Source organism: Lissotriton helveticus (assembly GCF_964261635.1).
Source record: "Lissotriton helveticus chromosome 1_1 unlocalized genomic scaffold, aLisHel1.1 SUPER_1_unloc_71, whole genome shotgun sequence".
Taxonomy (NCBI): Eukaryota; Metazoa; Chordata; class Amphibia; order Caudata; family Salamandridae; genus Lissotriton; species Lissotriton helveticus.
In genome coordinates, this window is record NW_027611716.1 from 842,253 (window position 1) to 859,860 (window position 17,608).

Here is a 17,608-nt window from a genome sequence, read left to right on the forward strand (position 1 = left end):
ACATACACACCCCACCCCACCCCCACCCCCACACACACCACCCCACAGACACACCACCCCACCCCCCCACACACCCCCCCCCACACACACCCCCACGCACACCCCCCACGAACACCACCCCAGACACACCACCCCACACACACCCCACCCCACACACACACCCCACACACACCACCCCACAGACACACCACCCCACAGACACACCACCCCACACACACACCCCACACACACACACCCACACACACAACCCCACACACCCAACACCAACCCCCCCCACACACCCCCCACACACACACACCCCCACACACCCCCTCCCCCACACCCCCCCACACACACACCCCACACACACACACCCCACACAGAGAGACTTGAGGGGCACTGTTAAAGGGTACTAGTGAGGGAATCATTGGCGGAGGTGGCCTTTCCCTCCATCTGTCTCCCTCCATCGGTGTCCCTCCCTCCCTCTCTGTCTCAATCCCTCTCTGTCTCACTCCTTCTCTGCTCCCTCCCTCTCTGTCTTCCTCTCTCTGTCTCACTCCCTCTCCCTCAGACTGTCTCCCTCCCTCTGTCTCCCTCCCTCCCTCCCTCCCTGTCTCACTCCCTCCCTGTCTCACTCCCTCCCTGTCTCACTCCCTCTCTGTCTCACTCCCTCTCTGTCTCACTCCCTCTCTGTCTCACTCCCTCTCTGTCTCACTCCCTCTCTGTCTCACTCCCTCTCTCTCACTCCCTCTCTGTCTCACTCCCTCTCTGTCTCACTCCCTCTCTGTCTCACTCCCTCTCCCTCCGACTGTCTCCCTCCCTCTCTGTCTCACCCCCTCTCTGTTTTACCCCCTCTCTGTCTCCCTCCCTCTCTGTCTCCCTTCCTCTCTGTCTCCCTCCCTCTCTCTCTATCTCTCCCTCCCTCTCCCTCTGTCTCTGCCTCCGTCTCACTCCGTCTTTCCCTCCGTCTCCCTCTGTCTCTCCCTCCGTCTCCCTCTGTCTCACTCCCTCGGTTTCACTCTCTGTCTCCCTCCCTGTCTATCTCACTCCCTTCCTCTCTGTCTCACTCTCTCTATCTCTGTCTCACTCTATCCCTCTCCCCCGACCAACATATTCTGTGGGTTCCATAAGGGTCTGTGACATAGAGGAAAAAATGTTGCTTTCATTCTTAAATCTTTTTTATATTTTCCTGTATTGGTGGTGCCCAGGTGCGCATCGCCCCTACCCACTCCCTCCCCCGCACTCCTCCATGCCCAAGGCTCACACGGGCATTCTCCATTGAACTGAATTGTTTATGTTTTTGTTTTCGTAAGGTTACAAGCCGCAGCGTGCAGTATGATGTAAATGTGAAAGCTTCTATAGGGCTTCTTGGCAGCTTTTCTTCCCAATGCACCGCGATCCCGGGGCTGCCCCAAACCCCTGGCCAACCCCCTGGACCCAATAACCCACCGTATTCACTCATTGAAGGGCCCTTTGCCAAATGGACTATCCACAAATGAAGACCATTTAACGTGATAATAAGGCTTTGTTGTTATTCATATAAGAGCCCCTGCAGCGCCACTCTGCCTGTTGCTGGAAGGCCCGCGGGGGTGATCTAAACAGCATGCTAAAACCGGGACATTTGGATGTTTTACCTGGACGCTGTTGTAAAACCCAGACATTTCTCTACTTTGGAGAAAAGTGTTGGGACACTGAGACACTCCGCCAAAAACGGTGGTCACACTACTTCAGCACCCCCTCCCCCCGCCCCGTCGTGTGTGGCTGCCCGGGACCGCTCACAGCCGCACCCAAGCACTTCACAGGTCTTTAAGACCTTGTGCATGTTAATAGGGCTTTGTTGTTGCTTCGCCCCTTCTAAGAGCCCCTGCAGCTCGACTCTGCCGATGCGACACACCTGCATATGGGTCAAGCCACATAGTTTGGAAAGCTGTGGTGTAGAGGTTGGAGCAACCAAAAGAAAAAGAGTAGCCGATGATTTCTGCTCTTGTCTCTGTTTCCGTCTCACTTATTTCCTTTTCCCTTGGTCCCTTTCACCCCTCAGCCTCCCCTCCCGTCCCTCTCTTACTCAGCCCCTTTCCAAAAGCCCCGTAGACGCCCACGCACCTGGAAGAGCCACGTCACTCCGGGGCCGTAGCGTGGTGACTCTGCGTCCTTCAGTGAGGTCTGGTCTTCTGCTTCGGCTTTCCCACCTCCGCCCGGTTTGGGTGTTCTGCCCGCCGACAAGCTGTTGCATATACAAGGGGGTCCCAGTACAGATAACAGACAAACAATTGAATACAAACAAAAGGAAAATCTTAGGAGCTTCAGGTGATGTCCCTAGTGTCTGATTACCGGTGTTTGTTTAGGTTTACAGGAGTCCAGAGGTTACATAGCAAACCTTGTCTATGCACGCCGTGTGTTTTTCATTCATTATTGTGGTATTTATGTAATCCACTCATCGCGTGCCAGAAGGGAAATGTATTTGGCTACAGTTGTTTATATAGCTCCAGACTAGATCAGGTCTGTGACTCCTGCTCCACAGCTTGTACCCGTAAAAGTGCATCGATGTCTCCTTCCCTTGGAAGCAAATCCACCTGTATTCCAGTTTAAGCATATTTATTCTCATAGAATCACTTTCAAAATCCACTGTTCCCCAAGTAAATTCAAATTCAGTCTGCCCAATTCATTTTGGGGGTTCTCCCTTCATCAGGGTATGCATGTGAGGAATCTATGTTGTATGTTGTGTGCGGAAAATAGTGAAATAAGAATTAACTTGCATTGCAATCTAATCCTACAGATACATAAATTAATAGTTTACTACATGTCCTGGTAGAGCCGAACCGCAAGTCTGCGTTTGTGTTATACCAGGGTGTTCACCTTTTCGATAGTGAGAGCTACTTCTGATCGAGGAGAATCATCCTGATCTACTGCCTTTATCACGTGGCTTAGCTAAGGGTAGATAAATGCCAAACAACCTAATTGCGCCCCTAGAGCGCCCAGTCCTGCTGCAGTGAGCACATAGCATTCGTAGCACTGGGTTACGAAAGGTTTACCTGTAGGGCCCCTAAGCCTTTGTAGCACTGTTAGGTTTACCTGCGGGACCCCAGGCATTTATAGTACTGTTAGGAACGGTGTGTCTGTGGGGTCCCCAGGGACCTGTTATGTTCATTTTATTCTTATTAACGAATCACATCTGAGAGGTGAGTGTTTCACTGAGGGTTGTTGCCTCTTTGTCATGCAATGCATGGGATGGCATTGTTCTCTCTGAGTGAGTGTGAAGACAGAAGACTTCTATTGTCTGGTGAGTTGCCCTCCTGTTCATTGGCTCCTGTCCAGATCCTGGCCCTGCTTTAACAATTCAAGATTAATGTTGAGTAGTGGCAGTCACAGTATAAGGACTATGAGCAAGACCTGCTGTATAGTTTTCGCTGTCCTAGGAAATATACCTGCGCTGATTGCAGTGTCCGATTTATAAAAATTGCACACAGAGTACCCCTTAGAGGGGTCCCCTAAAATCTACCAATCCTTAGTGTGGTCACCGACTAGCCTGAGCCTGCCTGCTACCACCAGAGTGTGTTCTGTCCTCATGGGGAGAGTGCCTGTGCACTTCGAGGCCGATAACAATGCCTTTCCTGGGTGGAGGTGCTCACACCTCCCCCTGGTCAGGAAGAGCCATCTGTGGCAAGGATTTTCAAAGGCCGTGCCGCCTTTGTAATGCGACCCCAGCCTCTCCTGTTAGAGGGAGCAAGGGATCTTCCTGTCCTCACCCCCTTTTAGGCGCAAGGACAGGTGGGAAACCTTAGATACAACAGGAGGTGTGCCCCCCGCCCCCTCTGTTAACTCCACCCCCCAGGTGCTGGAGGCGAGGTGAAGTACACTTTGTAGTGCCCACCATCTTGAAGATGATGGGACTTTTCCAATCAGGACTAGGACTGTGTCCCCTTCCCACAGGAGGTGGGCATGATAGAGGGTATAGACACTCCATGAGAGGGGCCCATTAGCCTCTACCTGTCACTCCCTTGTAACACCCTTAAATCAAGATTTTAGGTGGCATCCCCAGACCCTGAATTTCAGTTCTTGGCGACCTAAGGGCACTGCAGACTTCTCTGCTGGTGAGGATCTGTAGAGAACTATTGTCTTGGTCCCAGTCCAACTGGCCTGTCTGCATCCCTGGAGGATCCTGAACCAAAAGGCAAGTAGTCTTGCAGCCCAGCGACCTCCAGAACCTTGGGAGGATTACCTGCCTTCGATAAAGGGCAACCTAGTTTTATGTAGTGTGATTTGGCCAGGGAGTGTCAGGACAAGCCAAGCTATGCTACTCACTCTATATTTGCAGACTTTCGGTTTTTGGTCTAATCACTCTCACTAATGTGCACCGTATTTTCGGTGTCAACACCATCGATTGAGCACTTGTTCAATAAAAAGAGATTTACAAAGTACCTGTGTCTTGGCAAGATAAGCAGTGTGCTGGTCATTTATTCAATCGAGTCTGTTGTTGAGCTCTGAGTTCAAGCTGCCCTTTAATGTAAACAGGGTAATTGATTTGGCAGTATCAGTATCTGTAGTTAAATTAGACAAAAATGAGTTCTGACACCCTGAATGGCCTCGACCCAATCGCCATCACCAAGCGTGCCTATATCCCTCTCCCACACAGCTCTTCGCGTCCCCAAGGCATCCAGAGAATTGTAGATCAACTTCCTATAGATGGTTGAGATTGCTTTTTCGGTCAGGAGATCAATTAGTAGCTGGTCCTCCAGTAGGGATGCATCAGGCAACTTCCCCCCTTCCCGGATGTGACTTTGCAGAGCGTGGCCACCTGCAAATGTCAGAACTGTTTTAGTCACCTAATTTATACTTTTGTTGTAGGATCGTGAAGGACACAAGCGCCTGTCCCCCCACACATCGCCCGGCCGCTCTAAGCTAATCAATCCCCATTTTGTGAAGCCCTGCAATACTCCAGCTGCACTTAAGAGATCACCATCATACAGTGGAGTAATTTCAGTCAGCTTACCTTCCCAGCCTAAATACCTGGTAGCCTCTTTCCACACCTTTACCAATGTTTGGGTATGAGTAGGCAGGGTGCACTCATACTTTCTTCGATACAGCACCAGGGTGGGGTAACTTCTCTTGTCCATGGCCAAACTATCTACCCGGTAAGCAGGATCCTCACAGTCCGCAATAAACCCAGTTGTTGACTGCCACCAGCTGCGCGGCCCAGTAATACTTGTGAATGCTCTGGAACGCGAGTCCACCTTAATCAACTCCCCTCTGCAACTTACTCAGCGTGACGTGCCACCATCCCACAAAACGAGCCGAAGTTCTCAGACTACCTTTTGAAAAAAAATGTCTGGTGGGATCTTAAAGGACATTTTTTGCCCAATGTACAGGAGACCCTGGAGGGTCATCACTTTAAATAGGGCCACCCGGCCCAGTATGGAGAGCGGGAGCGCCCGCAAGTGTGGGGCATCCCAGCGAAGACGGTCTAATTTCGGGAGTATGTTCCTGCCTGTACTCTCTTGTAATGAACACAACCAAATATTTAAAGCCATGTAGTGCCACCCTAACTATGCACCTAGAGTGCAGCTACAGGGTCCCTGCCACCAGCAGGAATATTAAGGTCTTCCTCCAGTTGATATTATATTCTGATCAACAGGAATACCCCATATGAGAGGTCCTGAGGAAACTCAACCGTATGGGTTAAGCGGCGTTCAAGACGCCTGAAATTCCCCGGGTTCTTCTGCCTCAGCCACCCAAGGAGTACTGGACACTTGGAGACAATGGACACTCCGTCTTGGCGTAACAAGTCGATTTATTAGCTGCAGCTAGCACAGTTGTCTGCGAAGTCACTAGGAGAGCGATATTCGCAAGAGACTGCTACATAACATTGTAACAGGCAAGGTTAAATACAGTACAATACAATACGAAAAGCAATAGTACACATTGTTGAGACTTCGACAAACGAGAAACACAATACTTTGATCTCTGTGTAACTAAATATCAACAACCATGTTTGCAACTTGGCCCTTAAGTAAATTACTAAGAGAATCCCCATTATACATTTTACAGCTAACGAAAACACAGGTGCGCTCTACAAGGGCAGACATAAGACTATAGAATGCTTCGAGATGTGTAACAGAAAACTACAGATAAGATAGTGAAGAGGAAAGAATGGTGTGAATCAACAGTCGTCTGGGCAAGGGATTATGTAGCTCAAACAACGGCTTAATGCACTCGACTAGTCCCTGACACTTCTTTAGTAAACAAGGTCACAGGAGTCATCTGACACGCGATGCCAGAAACGACAAAAACATCGCTTTCGTCTTGCAGCCTGAGTGCAACCTAAAATGGCGGCGATAACAAAATGGATGCCGGAACATGGGCAAACCATTTTTTCCAGTTCCATAGGACTGGTGAACCCACACATGTGTGAAGAGCATAGGAGACAAGGAACATCCCTGTCGGACGGCAAAGACTCGGGAGACTTTATTATTGATTTGCATATGCGCTAGAGGGGCCACAAACAAGAGCTTAACAGCAGCGCCACTGGTTCAGCAAAGGAATCTCCTATAGCATATGGTACTCCATTAAGGTGTCGGAGATTTAAGCGCATTCCCTGGTGTGGCATAAAGCCCGATTGATCAGGATGAACCACTGTTGCAATTACTGTCCGCAGGCAGATCGCCAGGGCCTACGCAAGGACCTTAGTCTCAATATTAAGCGGGGAGATAAGTCTATAAGACCGCCACCTTAGACGTTCTTTGGTCCTCCGGGAGACACCCTTATTTTCAGGCAGTCTGAAACCTTACTCCCTGATTTTATCCATCATGCTTTTATATAATTCTAACGGGAGCTCATCAGGCCCCGTCGCTTGCCCTGTTTGCAAGGTTCCTATTGTCTTATTTATTTAGTCTACTGTCAGGTCTTGGTCTAGTGCGTCTCGGTCCTCATTCGTTAGCATTGGCAGGGTCAGGTCTTTCAGGAAGTCTCTCCCAGTATTTCCGCCCCCTTGTTGTCTGTGTCCTCAAGGATCCAGTTCCGTCCTTTGTCTTGTCTCTCTAACCATGTAAGCAACTCATTGGCTTTATCACCGACATCATAGAGACAATGCTGGGTAGCCAGCGCATGAGTGCCAGCTATTTTCCATTAGTGCTCTTAATGTGTGCTGCTTCAGTTGATGGTGTAATGGGAGAGAAACTGATCCCCACTTGCCAAGCGTGCCTCCAGGAAAGCACATTCCTTGTCCTGAGCCTCGCACTTCAATTTACATTCTCCCAATCAAGCCTTGTGTCTGGCCTCGAATCACTGCCTTGAATTCACCCTATAGCACGCAAGCTGATTCAACAGGTCGCCCGTTCTCCTTAAAATAGAAGTCTGCTCGATCTCTCATACGAGCTTTGAACGTCTTGTCTTTTAAATATCACGGTCCAACCCTTGGGGGTAGGATGAAGTCCACAACCGGACCATCGAGTTGCACCTCCACCAGCGAATGGTCTGAGATTCCCCCTGCTATGTGCGTAACAGCTCTAAAATCAACTTTATGGACAGTCGGGGTGAAAAGATAGTGCAGGCATGCCAGACTATCATGTGCTGCAGATAGGTGCGTCCGGTTCTGATACCCTCTTCCCCTCTTGGGGCATTTAGGAGTATCATGAATATAGTATAGGTGCAGTTCTGTCACTTCAATCACCCCAATGCGTATATGCTCTGTCGTAAGCGTTTTATCCTTCCACAGAATGAGTCAGTCTTGTCTGGGTCTCTTTCCTGTTTACCGGCACTTGAATGGCATGCCCGAACACTCGAGAGAGCAGTGACCCACCAGCAGGCTTTTGTGGAGAGCTTTTGTCCTGGATGTAGGGCTGCATTCAGTAGGGCACCCACTCTGTCTTTTCTTTGCCTTTGCCTGAAGATCAGCAGTCCCAAGGTAGCAGTCACACCTAGCCTGTCTGTAAGTGCAGCCCCTCTGGAGGCCCGACCGTCAGCAATTAAGCCCACACTGTGGCTGGCTGGACCACAGGCGTAAGCTCAGACAGGGTGTTCGACACTGGAGCAGTTGTAGTCCCTCATGGGCCTCTGACACATAGTAGTCAGAAATTCAGCAGCGAAAAGCCCAACACAGGCTCTCCAGGAAGCCAGTAGATTCAGACCCTGTTGTGTTAGGAATTTGGGAAATGCAACCTTGAACGGGCAGTTGTCAGCACACAATCGTCCAACTGGGCCTCACCAATCACGTTGTCGTAGAGTTTTATTTTCTGCCTTGAACTGTTGGGAGAGTCTTGGCGGGGGAGGAGGGGGTCCCTCAGACTAGCTGGTCCTGCTGGATGGCTTTCCGGCCCGCCCTACAAATAACGAGGATGTGTCGGACCTTGCTTCTTCCAGGACAGCCTTGTCCTCCTGCTGGATAGTCAAAGCCATTTCCCTTTCTTACCAGACAGGCAGGCTTCTAGGCAGACTTCTAGGCTCTTCAGGACAGGTACACAGCTTCTCCATTAAGTAATTCAGCCTGCAGGTGATGCCCCTTCAACTTAGATAGACTGTCAGGCTGACACCATCCCTGGTGGCACAGCAGGCACCTGGGTACTTTGTAGAGCACATTATTCCTTGGTAACAGAGGACTTTGAACTGGGGTATAAAAGAGGGATAGATGGTCCCACTTGTATACACAACTGGCAGGCAGGAGATGCAGTTTACTCTGTCGCACTCTCACATTGCTTTTATGCTACGCACACCAACACCCTAAACACGCACATGATGTTAGTGCAAAGTCTGGGCACAGGCATAGAAATGGAGCATTACATAGGTGTGTCATCTATTCCAGGTGTAGCAGTTCTGAATAATCCCAGGGCATTTTCTTTTGACCGGAAGCTTCTCCTGGATGAGCAGTTTATTGTGTATATGCAGGCTTGGATAGCTAAATCTTTTCGTATTAATCGGGGTAGTACTGATCCTGAGTATGTTTGGGATGCATTCAAGGATGCTTTTAGGGAAGAAACCCTTAGTTATGGTTTGTATAATCAGAAGCAACAGGCATTAAAGGAACATGAGCTATATCAGGGTCTGGTCAGAGCTGAAGAGGCTCTAGTTCAGGGTATACATATGGGTAGGGACATTGGGGCATTTGTAGTAGAAGTGTCAAAGATCAAGGCGAAAATAAATCTCCAATGGAGCCAAGAGGCTGCTAAAACATATGTAGTAAGACAGCGACTTAACTACGAATATGGGGAGGACAGCGGTAGGTGCTTGGCGCAAAAATTAAGGATGAAGGAGGCAGCTGAGAGAATCAATTACATTTTGGATAGTAATGGCCAGCGTGTTGAGAATGAGAATGGTATACTGGAGGTGTTCAGAAGTTTTTATGAAGCATTATACACGGATGATCAATATGATGTCCAGAAAGTCAAGGAATTTGTATCTCAACAGTGTGAGCAAGATATTGGGGAGGAGGACGTAACGAGATTAGAAGCTCTTATTACAATGCTGGAACTCGAACAAGCTATTAAGGAACTTGCAATTGGTAAGGCTGCGGGCCCTGATAAATTAATCACACATTACTCAACTCCCGGAGAGGGAGAGAGAGGGGGTCCTAGGGAGAATATTTAAAGACCCATCAGTTTTAATCCCCAATCCTACTGATAAATAACACAAGAAAACTGATGGTCTAATAAAAAAAGAGAAAAGTATATGTAACCATACACACAGAACAGAAGTAAGCAAAAAGACCCACATTACATGAATTGTCAGTCTAGCTGTAAGTAATAATAAGAGAATGATAGCACGAATGCGACTTCATATCAGGAGAAACCCTGGGGAGGGCAGAAAAATAAGGATTTCCATCAACTGCCCTTGTTATCATTTGGAAAACCAAAGGCGCCCCATGTCACCTCAGCTTTTCTGGCAATGAGCCAAATGTTGGTAGAGTAGGCGTGTAGTGACAGGGAAGGAAAGTGCAGTGCAAACAATATAAGTGTGAGTGAATTAAAAAAGATACAACAGTGGTCCAAGATACCTTTATTGATGACCACTGGTGGACTTATTAAAAAATACAGTGTCGGTTTTGAATTAATCTACCAAAGATGGTCTACTAGTTTCAGCCGCAGTGGGTGTAAGAACCCCGGCTTTCTTCAGGACCCAATCAATTTTGCGACTGCATTAAGTGTAATGATGAAAACAGTGATAACAGAAAAAATTAAGGGCACATCCGGGGTATCGACGGTTAGGGCGGTGCATCCTTCTTGACCTGAGTCAGAGCCAGGTGAGGTGAGGCTTGTTACCTCATTCAGGATAGGTATGAACTATCATCCATCCTGCATGGAGGTATTGTGATTGGTCACATGTAGTAACACTGTGATACTTTTTAGTTTTTTTCTGTTATCACTGTTTTCATCATTACACTTAATGCAGTAGCAAAATTGATTGGGTCCTGAAGAAAGCCGGGATTCTTACAGCCACTGCGGCTGAAACTAGTTGACCTTCTTCGGTAGATTAATCCAAACTGATGAATAAGACGCATGTACTCACTATACTTTAATTTGTTTGTACTCTTGTGAGTTGAATACTCATGTATTGCTAATAATTTTTTTTTTTTTAAAAACATAGGTGTGTCAGCAGGACGCCACTCCACTGACCATGATGCAAAGATCTCATCAGGCTATTGACACTTACAACAGGGTGCATTGCCACCACCGCTCTAGCTGGTAAACCCATGATAGTCCTCTGGCTTAAATAAGGGAACACTTGGTGTGACCCACCAGGTCACAGGACCGGTCCAAGACCGCTTATAGTCCCTTGTTAGAAGTTGCATAGTACTGGTGTGGCAGAAAAATCTCATGCAATTGTTTTTTTTAAAACTTTGTGGTATATTTACCCCAGTAACATGCAGTCACAAGTTTGACGCCATGGTCAGGGGAGTTGCCACGAGGAACAGATTCTTCTGCCTGTCAAACCACATGCCATTCACTATTTCATAGTGTTTTTCTGCTTTTATTTACCACTAGTTTTAAGCAGGTGGTAGATAAGTGCATGTGGTTGGTTGGGGGGCGATGGGTGAAGCAGGGGAGGGAAGGTTAAAGAAATGTCTAACAAAGGGAAGAATTGTGTGATTCCCATAGTTTGTAAAAAAAAAACCAGCATAAGTCTTGGCTGCTTCTGCTGCACCCAGAGTCTTGTGCGTCTTTTCAGTCTAATTTTCCTGTCTGGAAAAAAAGTGTGTCCTGTTTTTCTGCACCCGGTACTTCCAGGTGCAGAAAAACCCAACAACTGGTAATCAGGTGGAATAAAATGAGCACATGAAAGTACTCCTTAATTTCATTGCTCTTGATTCATACTCTGGACCATAGTTGAGGGATAGGTCTAGGCATAGTCCTCGCAATACACAATAGATTTGTGTGCGGCAGGGGTCAAACTCAAAAGTCAGGATACCAGATACAAGTAGGTGGTAACTCAGGGCAGGGGGAAACGCCCGTTGTCCATGGAACTTGAAGAAAACAGTGTTCAACATGTCCGAACAACTCGTGGTCTTAACTTGTATCGGCTCACACTCGGAACAGTTTGGTCAGGAAACAGAATCGTCGACTCACAAGGTTGCACTGAAGAAGACACCAAAGAATCAGCTTCAGAAATATCATTAGTTTCACTACCAGATGTGGCATTCACAACTTCAGAGTCTTTTGCTCCACATCTGACATATTGGTCAATCGGAAATGGAAGAGTAATCTTCTTACAGTGGGTCCCATGCACCCACGACTTCTTCCCAACGATCTTTACTGCAGTTCTTGTAGCCAACAACACCTGTCTTGGAGGATTCCACCTTGGCTGGAGACTTTGTGAGCGCTGAAAATTCCGGGTGCAGACCCAATCACCAGGAAAAATATTGTGACCTGGGTCTGTGAGAACCTCTGGAAGTGTATTCTGTACCTGTTGGCGAATAAGACTCAATTTAGCAGTCAAGTCGTATAAGTAGTCAATCAACAAAGGACATGGTAAATCAGAATACTTTCTTGGACGGGGGACACCCCAAACATTTGCAGGCCTTCCGAAAACCACTTCATATGGGCTAAGTCCCATACGAGAATGCATTACAGTCCTAGTTGACAAAAGAGCTAAAGGCAAGGCGTCTGGCCAAGCAAGACCAGTACTAGCTTGAATTTTAGCTAATTTAAGTTTGAGAGTGCCATTATAGCGCTCTACCAAACCCGCTGACTGAGGATGGTTTGCCGCATGGAATTTCTGTCGAATACCTAAACCCATACATACTTTCTGCATGACTTCACCCACGAATTCGCTTCCATTGTCACTCCAGACAATTCGCGGCAAACCATATCTAGGAAAGTACTCTTTGAGTAACACTTTTGCAGTCGACAAAGCCGTATTATCTCTTAATGGGTAAGCTTCTATCCAACGGGAAAAAGCACATACTACCACTAAGACATACTTGAGATTGTTACATCGTTCCATATGAATATAGTCGATCTGTAACACCTCGAAAGGATATGTCGGAGGGGAGAAATTACCTGGTGGAGTAAATGTTCCCTTTCCAGGATTATGCATCAAACAAACGATACAATGTTTAACCACATTTTCTGCACATTTCGGGATACCTTCATTTTTCCAAACTGAATCCAACAATTTACATATGCCCTTCACACCTATATGAGCTGCACCATGCGCCATAGTTAGAACCGGCAACACATAAGCATCCGGTAATAACCATCGCTGGTTCTCTGACAACTCTATCCAACAACCATCCGAATCTAACCTTCCCATACCATCTTTTCACGTACTTAATTCCTTCTCAGTGGCTTCTTCCTGGATCAATCTAACATTCTCAACCGTGTCTTCACACATTCCACTTTCCCTAGTTCCATTCACAAGTTCCGTAACATACATTCCACTCGTAATGTCTCTAGCTGTGCTTTTCGCGGTCGTGTCTGCAAATGCATTTCCTCGACCAATATCATCCGTAATCTTCTTATGGGAACTACACTTAATGATCGCTATTTGTGTAGGTAAAGTAAGTGACTCTAAAAGATCCGCCACTAATTGACCATGTTGGATCTTCGTCCCGTGGGAGATAAAGAATCCTCTTTCCTTCCATAATCGGCCAAAACTGTGTGCGACGCCAAAGGCGTATTGACTATCAGTGTACACATTCACTCTCTTTCCCTCTGATAACACACACGCTGTAGTCAAAGCTATCAACTCAGCTGCTTGTGCTGAATTGTATTCTATCCTTGCTGTCTCAACAATAGTACATAAAGTAGTGACAACATAGGCAGAAACAGTTTCTCCATTCTGAAGTTTATAGCAGGATCCATCCACCCAAAGCATTCCATCCGGATCCTTAAGCGGAGTATCCTTTAAACCAATTCTGCCTTTCGTTTCTTCTTCTGTCCGAAGAAAACAATCGTGCATTTCCTGATCATCTTTCTCATTCGGGAGTGGCAAAAGCGTAGCTGGGTTTAATGTATTGCATCTTTTAATATGCACATGACCCGCTAACAGTATCAACTCATATCCTGACAATCGAGCACTCGTGAGGTGTTGGGTTTTTGTTCTGTTTAACAAAGTATCCACTGCATGTGGTACCATAACAGTAAGTGTGTTGTTTAATACTAATCCAGCAGATTGTCTAATGGAAATAGCAACAGCTGCAGTAGCTCTCAGGCAACTTGGCAAAGCTTTAGCTACCGGATCAAGTGTAGCAGAAAAATACGCACATGGCCTTTGTTTGTCCCCAAATTGTTGCGTCAAGACAGACAAAGCACAACCTTCTCTCTCGTGTACATAAAGTGTAAAAGGTTTACTGTAATCTGGAGTGCCCAATACTGGAGCAGAGCACAAAGCTCTACGTAAATCAACAAAACTCTTCTGACATTCGTTCGTCCAAGGGAGTGGATCGGGCGTATTTTTCAACGTAAGAGCCAACAAAGGCTTGGCCAAAAGTGAAAAGTTAGGGATCCACTGTCTGCAATAGGAAGTGATACCTAGGAAGGCACGTACTTCCCTTTGTGACGTAGGTACAGACATCTGTGAGATAGCCTGAATACGTTCTGGAGTCAATCGTCTTCCCTCCTTCGACAAGAGATGACCTAAATAGGTAACCTCTTGGCGGGCATATTGCAACTTAGAGGGTGATACTTTATGGTTCAATTCAGACAAGAGTCGCAGCAAACCAACAGTCACACTCTTACACACTTCTTCCGTGTCAGCAGCCACCAACAAATCATCCACATACTGAATAAGTGCTACACCTGGAGGTAAGAAAAAAGAGTCAAGTTGTGATTTAAGAGCCTGACTATAAATAGAAGGACTCTCACAATAGCCTTGAGGAGCTCTCGTAAATCTGAAGCTACGACCTCCTAAAGAGAAACCAAAGATGTCTCTACTTTCTTCAGCAATAGGAATACTAAAGAAAGCATTCTTGAGATCAATAACCGAGAACCAAACTGCCGAAGCAGGAATCATCGTCAACAGAGTTGTAATATCCGGCACAACAGGAAAATGTGGCACAACAATCCTATTTACCTCTCGAAGATCAATCACAAATCGATATACAGGAGGCTGTGAAGGATCCGTTCTCTTGACAATCGGAAGAACAGGACTATTGCACACATTACCTCTCGTCTCTTCAATCACACCCTTTCTGACAAAATCGTGAACAATATCCAAAAGTGCTCTCTCGCTTTCGCTCGAGATGCGATACTGTGGTACTCGCGGCATCTGAACATTTTCCTTGAGTGTAACCACATATGACGGTATTGCAAGACAACCCACATCGTTAGGACCCGTAGCCCAAAGACTCTCGGGTAGGGAAAGTAACTCAGGTGGAAAATTATCTCGAGAAAGATATGCCAAAGACATCAACTTCTTTCCTAATGTAAGATGTACACCAGAAGGAGAACAATACAGTGTTGCATGAAGTCTTTTCAGCAAGTCTAAACCCAATAGATTCTCATTACAACCAGTCGTCAAAATCAATGGAGCATCCAAACTATAAGGACCAATCAAATGGGTAAGGGATCAGAAACTGGGTTTGAAACCGGGGCGCCAGAAAAACCAACAGAAGTATTTATTAAGCCAGACAAAGGTGCGCCTGGGAGTTTAGAATGAATGATTGAACTTCTCATCGCACCAGTGTCCAAAAGGAATGGCTCTAAGACACCCATAGCATCAACAATGACATATGGCCCATTTTGGTCAACTGGAATCGATACAACTCCCTTACTTCGTCCATGGCTGTCCTATTCAGTATAAGCGTCTTCCCAATTTTCCTCAACATGACAATCAGCATTAACGTACTGCGTAGTCTGAGCTCTCTGCTGATCAAAACAATTCGCAGCGGCGGAGGAATTAGAACGTTGCTCTTGAGAAGTCATTCCTCGTCCCCTACCTCTGAAGCCTGACTGAAAAGTACCACGACCTCTTGAAGGTACCACACCACTGTTGCGTTGCGCCAAAACAGGACAATTATTTTTAAAGTGACCTATTTCCTTGCAATACGCACATTGGTTAGGTGCCAATAAAGGACGCTGACCAAATGAATCAGGCCTCTGAAACACTTTCTGAGACTGCTGTGGTTGTACAAACTGAGGCTGAACCATACACGGAGGATATGCTTGTTGTATTAGAACCTTCTTCTTTAAATCCTTATTCTTCTTGTCCTGTTTCTCTTTCTCTTCCTTATCCCTATTCTCATAATATTGTGCTGTAGCCAATATTTTTGCGGGGGAGGAAACAGCCCAAGCACTCTCTGAACTTTTGAGCTTGTTTGACAACTCGGGAAGCAAATTATATACGAACTTATCAACAAACAATCGTTGGCCTCCCTCAACACTCAGATCCTGGCCACTATGATCAATAAACGTTTCTTCAAACCGAGTGAAGAAATCTGAAACATTTTCATCCTTTTTCTGTTTACACGCCGATAACTTATCCCAATTTACTCGTACCGCTGGCATCATAGTCTTCATTAAATCTATTATTCTGCCAGGTAATGCCGTAATCAAGTTATCAGGTTTCGCACCACGATCTGTGCCGTATCAGCAGCTCTCAGAGCGGCCCAATCACCACCTAATTCGGCATTATGATCTTCTCTGCGAATTCTAGCCCAAAGTGCTTGTGGAACCACGTTCCCAAACAGCATGTCAATATCGGCTAGATTCATAATACTCGCGTCTACCGTCTGGGATAATTCTTTATAGTATCCTGCCGGATTTTTGCGAGGATCTGGAAGAGTTTGCTTTAACGCCAACACTTCCGACCGTTTCCATGGCTCATGTACCCATATATGTTGAAAATGAGCGGGAACCGGATGAGCAGCAGCCACGGCTTCTCTCCATACAGGAGGAACTTCACGCATCGGAAACTGCTTAAACCTTTCCTGTTCGTTCAAATCACCAGCAGTGATTTTCTGAGAAACAAATAAAGTCCGAAATTCTAGTAACATAATCAATGCTTTCTCAACATCCGACCCAATTATATAACCCTTCTCAAAATCCGCCTGTAGCTTAAGCAACTTTGATGGTGTCACATCCAACTCAACATTCTCCCAATGTTTGATGAGAACATCGCACATTACATTAAATACATATCTTTGAACAGGTTCTGACCATTGACTAAAGGTACTCATGATATCTTGTAGAGTATACATAGAACCCTTTTCTATCCACTTACGACCAAGCAAATCCAAAACCATTCGCTCTTCTGTAAACGGGAGTTGACAACGAGATTGTCGTTTAGAAAAAGACGGGGACAGATTCAGAGCCCCAACCAATGAAGAATATAAACCAGTGACAGCATTAGTAAGTTTCCTATGTGAATATGGAGAATTACTCACAGGAATGGTGGAAAAAGATATTAGAAGTAAATGGAAGAGGAGGTGTAGGAGGAATTACAGGAGGCAAAGGCTGAGGAAGAGGAACAGATAACGGAACAACCGGTACCTGAGCAGGTACTGGCTGAGGGGCAGGAGGAGCAGTAGGGGTTTGAACATAAGGGGGAGGAGAATTTAGAAGACATGACATAAGAGTATCTTCCTCGTCACCCTTACTCTTTTCTGGAGGAGAAACAGGCAACATCGGATAGCATCTATCGATCGCCATGCGATGCTGTCTTTCCACAACCTCCATGACTTTCTCTTCTTCATTAATCTTCAGCTGTTGGGCAGCTTGAACAATCGACATTTCCCTCTCTCTCTTATCTCTTTTAGCTTCTTTCATCTCTTTCTGTTTGGCTTCCTTTCGCCATAGGCGGAAAGAATCAAACATCGCCGGCCGGGCTTTCTTTTTAAACAAAATCGTTTCTAAGTTATCGAGAATAGCGGAATCGAAACTACCATGTTCTGGCCATCTTAAGATTCCACTCTTCTCCGTGTATCGAACCCATGTTTTATTAAACGTAATAGGACCAATACCATGCTTTGAATATAGTACATAAGTGGGCGTTCCAACTGGAGGAATTGGACAAGAGTCCTCCAACCGGGAGTCCCTAGTACACCCTAAACAGCAGAAGCGCCTAAACTTACTTAATGCTGGCATCACTAACTTCTCAATGAAGCACTTACCAAGGACCCTTATCGTATTTCTTATTCAAACAAATACTTACCAAGAACGTTTATCGTCTTTCAAAAACCTCAAAACCCAAAAGTCACTTATGG

The 17,608-nt window shown here is 46.3% G+C and overlaps 2 protein-coding genes across 2 annotated transcripts in view; one reads left to right on the forward strand and one right to left on the reverse strand.

The window, feature by feature from the left end:
- The window catches only part of LOC144806435 (uncharacterized), a 77,367-nt gene that overhangs the window by 45,817 nt on the left and 13,942 nt on the right, over positions 1-17,608 (forward strand). The window lies entirely within an intron of this gene.
- The window catches only part of LOC144806434 (uncharacterized), a 226,253-nt gene that overhangs the window by 21,902 nt on the left and 186,743 nt on the right, over positions 1-17,608 (reverse strand). The window lies entirely within an intron of this gene.